Raw genomic sequence first — 7096 nt, 5'->3', positions numbered from 1 at the left:
CTGTAAGTGACTGATGGAGTAGAGAATGAGTTACAAGTGTTACTAAGTTAGTGAAGATATTGAGGAATAGAAGCCTAATAATACCCTGATGTGTGCTGCAGGGTTGCAGTGGATGGACGTCAGCAGACATGCTGGACTGGAAGGATCTGTCAAAACATTATTATATAATAAACTGTTTATAATATTATAAATAATGTTATAATGGTAGTTTTGTTTTGTTCTATTTTTGATCCATCTTGTTGTAACATTTAAAAGATTTTCATTGCTCATGATTTTTCACTTCATACACCTGTAGAATACAACTTCTACAGGTGTACATTGTAAATGACCTACAGAATGTTTCCATCTGTCCTTCACTTCCATGTGTTTTCATATGCAGTCATTGTTAAATGATGCTTTCCATGTGTATGAGTGTTTGAGTCATCAACAGGACATTTTCTAGGACAGGACGAGTCATTGGCAACAAACCAGAGAATCAACTCCAATCAATTCCAATTCCGGAGTGAGTCAGGAGTTCAAAGAAGTAAAATGGCAGATGACAAGCCAGATCTGGAAAGCCTACAGCGGAGGCTATTGAATGCGCAGCGGGGCTTGACAACACGTTTTAATCGTCTCAAAGTTAACGCTGGTCACCTTGATGAACTGTCGAAAGAGGTGACAGGATTGAAGAGCGATTATGGTTTTTCGTCGATGCCAGCAATGAATATATTGAAGAACTGGGACAGATAGACCCAACGGACGATAACTGTGAACTGAGCAATGCCCTAGCAACAAGGGATGCCATTGTGCAAAGGTACCGTGAGACTATGGAAATGCTGTGGTTCAAGGATGCTGAGCCGGATATAAGCACCCTCGTGGCACGGTTCAATTCAGCTTTCGACCAGGCCGAGGTACTCGGCAGAAAAAGTGCACTACAGTGGTGTCAGCAAGAGGCCAGAAGGAAGGGACTGGATCAAGAACTCCACGAACTCAGAGACACGGTGTATGTTTGGAAAGACTATCGGCCATATGGTAAAGAAAAGTGGAGACTCCTTTTAACATTGGAAATTAAAAAGGAGGTACTGTTGGATGAGTGGGCATGCCGCCGGGATAACAAACGGGGAGGTGGGCTTACCCGACCAGTAACTTGTGCTAGTACCACCCCACTTGTTCACACCCACTCAGCTATCAGGCAGGGCACCATAGCTGGCACATGTCCCCCTCATCAACCTCCTCAACAGCCTCAACAACCTAATATTGGAACCACTGTCAGCTTTACTCAGCCTCCAACCCTCACCAGTATACCAAGGCCACCGAGGTTTCACACTGCTCCCACCAACACCAGCATGGGACAAAGGAGAACTGTGCCCACCAGCAACTTTGGTACAGTCACAGGGGGAGAAGACAGCTCTCAGTGGGCCCAACCCATAGCAAAGATCACACCGATAAGCTTGCCTAAGATTTCCGGGGGCAGGAAGGCTGATTGGGAGAGTATCCAGGTGCAAACGGCTCCCACAGAGTCCTTTAAAGAAGAGCAGAAGAAACTAAAGGGTCAAGTGACAGAGTTACAGAAAGTAACGGAAGTCAATGTCAAGAAGGTAGAGGAGCAGAGTAAACTGAGGGCCGAGATGTCTGAGCTCAGCAGGGAGCTGAGCTCTGAAAAGACCCAAACCGATGAGCTGCAGGAGACCTTGGCGCAAAGTCAGGAGAATCTCACTGAGCTTCAGTCTGACTTCTACCAGAAAGAGTCAGAAGAAGAAGAGTCTACTCTGCATCAAGACCTCAAGGCACCAGAAGAAAGACTGAAAAAGAAAGACCAATCGGCGCAAGAGTCCAGGTACAAGACGAGACTGTAGGAGTCATCACTCCCAACTCACTTCTGCTTGGCCGTGCTGGGCCTAGCGGGGACTCTCGAGGGTTCGAATACCTGACTTACCCCGTGGCGCGCCTGAGAGTGGTCCAGATCGAGTTCGACAAGTTCTGGAAGCGGTGGAGCCAGCTGGCGGGCCCGGGCCTCTTTGTTCGACAGAAGTGGCACGCACCCGCAAGGAACGTCACAGTGGGAGACTTAGTGTGGTTGGCTGACCAGAATGCACTGAGAGGCCAGTTTAGGCTCGGTCGAGTTGTGGAGGCCCATCCTGATGTGAAAGGCATAGTATAAGATGTGAAAGTGAGGACGTGCCAGAGTTGCCCGGTTTTCAGTGGACAAAGTGGGAAAGGCAAAGAGAAGGTGAACTGTCCCTCCACCATCCTTCACAGACATGTCAGAAGGCTGGTGGTTCTGTTACCAGTGGAGGAAGAGAAATAGATTCCCCACCACATGATGGTGTGTTTCAGAAAAAGGGATCAAGACCCCCCCCTGTGTTTCGGATAGAAAAAGGATCAAGACCCCCCCCCTCCGCCATCCTCCACGAGAGGGTGTGGTGTGTTTCGGAAAGAAAAAGGATCAAGAGCCCCCCTCCACCACCCTCCACGAGAGGCTGGTGGTGTGTTTCGATAAAGGGTGCCACTGTGTCAGCAAGGACAATGTGTTCATGGACAGTGAAACCTTTATTTGTCATTTGTATCTGTTATTCATTCATATCGTGTGTAATACGTTCGTACCCAGCGATGTAGCCATTTAGAAAGGCAAATTTGTGGTTGTCGTGGCCTACTTGGATTTAGGAATCAGTAAGCCAAGTGGGAGGTGTAGCACTTTCTAGCAGGCAAAGCTATTTGTCTTTCATTCTATTTATCTGTTCATTGTTGTAACTGGTATCAAAGCACCGTTGCCTTTAAAGTGCCTTTAAGGTGCATCCACAAAGCCATGTTTTGTTATATATTGCCTTCTTATGCGCCTTTGTAAATCTATCTATCATCAGAACCTGTAAGACTTGTCGGTTTTACAACCTAACAAGATACTGTCTAACTAATTAACTTCAAACTAATAACTGTCTAACTACTAACTGACTGCTGCTTGATCGTGTATGTGGAATAAACCTTCAGAAAGACAGTCGAGTTGTGCCCGCCGTACTTGTTCTGGTTACCCTTTCCAGAAGGGAGCATTGAGCTGGAAAGACTCATATCTTAAACATATCTTGGAGTACCTAGATGCATTCTTGAACCGGTAATGCTTGCGATTTCCATCCACGGAAACTGCAAGCATATTTGGGGTGCACGCAGCACAGATGAAGGGCTCCTCTTTGCAGATGTTGCACAGCTTCCCACTCAAAAAAACGTTTTTGGAAGCTGTCTGCAGAGATCTTCCCAGTCTATTTCAAAACAAGGAAATGGAGAGCCAATAATGTGGAATAAATGCATAACCAACAAACAAAGCTTTTCCAGCCCCAATACAAACAGATGAACTACACTATGGGATCAATAACTTTATTACTCACACGGCCAAAGCGGACATTGTCAAAAATGCCTGGCAGGACAATCCTGGTGCCACCATCTTCATTTCTTCAAATGAAAACAAAATCTGGGTTGCATAAACTGTAGCAGAGTGAAGTGTAGCAGGCCAGTAGTCACTGCGAATGAGGTCGTCCACTCCAGCAGTCCAAGTGGCTTTGCATGCCTCACAATTCAACTCAGGCATGCTGAGATCATGTCGCCCTAGAAAAACGAAAAACATTTGCATTCACTGTTATGTAAAACTTAGCCATGTAATCAGGGTTGGCTTTCTTTTTACAATGTGCTATACATTATATTTCCTACAAAAGTGTTAATGACAAAACTTGTGGGAGTTGTTGAGTTGGAATAGATTTTTAAAAAAGATGATCTTTAAGCAGGATAAGATCAAAGTTCTTTATATCCTTACCATTCATTGTGACCACAGTAACATCGTTTCCTGGGTTGACCTTTAATAATTCTGGTCAGGCGTCTCCACAGGTACAAACCGTACTGTAAAAGATCACACAAGTGAATTAAGATCATTTCTATTGACATTGTAATATGACATTGAATTCTGGAATGACTGGAGCACAAACTTTACATGAGAAAATGAAAAAAAGACTTCATGGCCATGAAGTATGTTGCTGAAAAGGTACTCGAAAGATGTTGAATTGAATGTGTTTGACAGTAACACAACAGCACGTAGCACAATGGGAAAGGGCCTTATCCACAACAAGAGATGTTGGAGGTAATGGCTGGATGAATCCAGCAGTCATTGCATCCCTGTTGTGGAGGACATGTCTGACGTGCACGCTGACATCACAGTCAGCACAGAAGAAGGGCCGTGGTCGACAGTCACGACAACGGACAGCCGCTGGATTGCTCCCACACTGTTGGCACATGTGCTTTCCCAAATGTTCTTGTGCGGCTGCAGTGTTCACATGCCGGGGTCTCTCGTCCCTCCACCTCTCTGAAAAGAGAGTATTTCTTGTGCTCCAGTTGGAGGAAGCCTGAAGAGGAGCTCTTGAGGATGATGCTTCCTGTTCATTTCCTGAAGCATCACTCAGTGATTGCAGCAGATATTGGAGGAAATGATCTGTTCAGATAGTATAGGACATTCAAAAGCCTGGTGTTATTTACAGTATCAATGTGTCTTATATTGAGTGGCTGTTGAAGGTGTAACAGTTGTGTTAAGTATTCTGGCACATTTGTATTATTATTATTATACAACGGGTCATTTCTAACTCAGTGACAGATACAGATATAAGCTCAAACATAGGAACATAAATTCCATGAATCTGTGGGTTATTATATCTGTTCATGGATTTGTCCTTTGGTCTCTAAAATGTGATCAAATGATGTCAAATATGGATCATTGTTTTCCAAAGCCCAAGAGCTCGTCATTAATTCTCAAATCAAGTTTCAAATATATAGAATATATTAAGTTTACTGTCATAGAGGAGGAAAATAACCTGAACATATTCACATTTAAGAAGCTGAAATCCGAGGATTCTTTTCTAGAAAAATCACTAAAAATGATTGATTGATTGATTTATTTATTATCAAAGCGTTTGGTATTTGATTGAATAGTTGAGAACTAATCAATAAATCAATCAGCTCTACAATGAACTACATAGCAACAGTCTCTGGAGCAAAGGCCACCTCACAGTTAGTGTCAGGAGCCATGGATGGAGGATCAGTCTTCTGACTGGGACCAGCTGTATCACAAAAAACAACAACTCAGTTCAACATTTATAACATTCAAATGTACTACTTGACCTGGTGTAACCAATTATATATGAGAAATGTATTTGTGGGAGTTTAGTGGCTCAACAGCGCCCTCTTTTTGTGGCAGTTGATGAATACTCAGTGCACGTTAGAAACGCTGCTAGTTAATGAGAGGTGCGTTCAAGTGTGCTGCACGGGAGCCGCCTATCGAGCCGATAAAAAAGCGTCTGTGTAGAGGACGATGTGGTCGTAGTACATGCTTGTGAATTGTGAGTCCGTTCTGGTGTTCAGGCATTCCAGGTGGTGGCCTTTGGTTTTAAGTTTTCAGAATTCCCGAGTGACCCAGGGGGCAGAGTGGGCGAATGAAAGGGGAGCATGAATGTTCAGGAGAGTTGTCTTCAGCTGTACGATTTGACCCACTTTTTTGCCATCTTGCTTTCACCTACAGTTCTTCTACAGGGAATACACTTTGTATCTATGTGCTCCCATGTTTACACACTTTGGTTTTGAACATGTGCAGTGTTTTTGTATGTGCACACCATGCTGTGTTTACAGGCATAAACTTCCACGGAGTAACATCTGAAATCAGTGCAAACATGTCAGTATATCAGCCCCTAGTGTGTAAATGAAGCCTCAGAACTTGAAGTAAACACGTGTATGTTGCTCTCTGCCTCCATGTATCCTGCTCTGCTAATACAGTCTGAGGTGATCAGATATCAGAAGTCATAAGGAGAGACATAGGACGCTGTGTTCTCTTCAGGGATCCCATGGCAGAGAGGACATGGGGGACGCTCTGTCTCTTCTCAGGCCTTAAGTAAACACAAGCACTGCCCAAATGAAATATCTCCTGAAAACATACAAACATACATACATTTAATATAGGTATAGTGAACTGACTACCCTGACTACACTAACGGACCGGACTGACTGAAGAGAAAAACTGTGTCAACATAAGAGTCTGTTCTGTGTGTCATGTGAAGAGTGTTTTGAAGAGTATGTGTTTGTGCTGAAAGTTGTCCAGAATGTGTTGCCAATCAAACTCATCTATGTTACAACTGAACCTTGCCATCTGAATTTCAATGTTTGAATGAAAAAGTACAAATGTGTCAAATGTGCTCATCTGGAAATGGTGTTTATGATGGTGTTGACATTTATTACTTTTATTTGCAAAGTTAAGATACATACAATGGTCATTTACAGCTGATTGGAATCAAATTGAAAGATAAATGAACAGTGTATCACTGTTTAGTGACTCATGTTTTAGGGATGAAAAATGGTGCAAATAGCAAGTGAAAAATGAATGTAAAGTCACAATTTCTGTGATTTTAGGCGTGGCCTGGAGCAGTGTTCTCCTCGCTGTCTGAGATAGAAATGAGACTGGAGGAGTGTGAAGTAGGTGGGGCTATTTATGTTACCCTATCATCTTTTTCTCTGACATTCAGTCACCTCCCAGTTCCTCTGTGAGACCTCAGTCTCCGCCCTCTCTCTTCCTTTCCTCAGCACAGACTCAAAACTTTGAGCAGGAGAAAACAGGATGATTAAAGCCGCTGTATGTAAGCTGCAAACATACAAGAGAGATTTGGTTAAAGACATTTAAATTAAACATATTTCAAAGACTTCAGATATATGCAAATATGTTGGTAGATGAGTTTAGATCTTTAGGCTGTTTCTCAATGAGATCAGGGATGTCATTTAAAAGTTTAGAGTAACAAATGTGGAGATTTAAACAGTATTGGAGAGATTAACAATGTATATGATATCAGATATTGTGTGGGGAGTAAACATCCTGACCTCAATGGGAGATACAGGATTAGAATGCATGGCCAAATGTGTGGAGTGAGGACATCCACATTACAGATCAACAAAAGAAAAGGCAAAAAGCAGAAAACAGAAAACAACAAAAGAAAAGAAATTGGAATTTGTAATAATATGTTTCTTAAAAGACAGGTTATGATCTAATATACAGGCCCAACATACACCCACCAGATAGACTTTCTCTGGGTCAGTATACTATTTG

This window comes from Solea senegalensis, unplaced genomic scaffold (genome assembly GCF_019176455.1).
Source record: "Solea senegalensis isolate Sse05_10M unplaced genomic scaffold, IFAPA_SoseM_1 scf7180000017271, whole genome shotgun sequence".
NCBI classification, from domain to species: domain Eukaryota; kingdom Metazoa; phylum Chordata; class Actinopteri; order Pleuronectiformes; family Soleidae; genus Solea; species Solea senegalensis.
The sequence above is the reverse complement of the archived record's forward strand: the minus strand, read 5'-3'. Positions refer to the sequence as shown.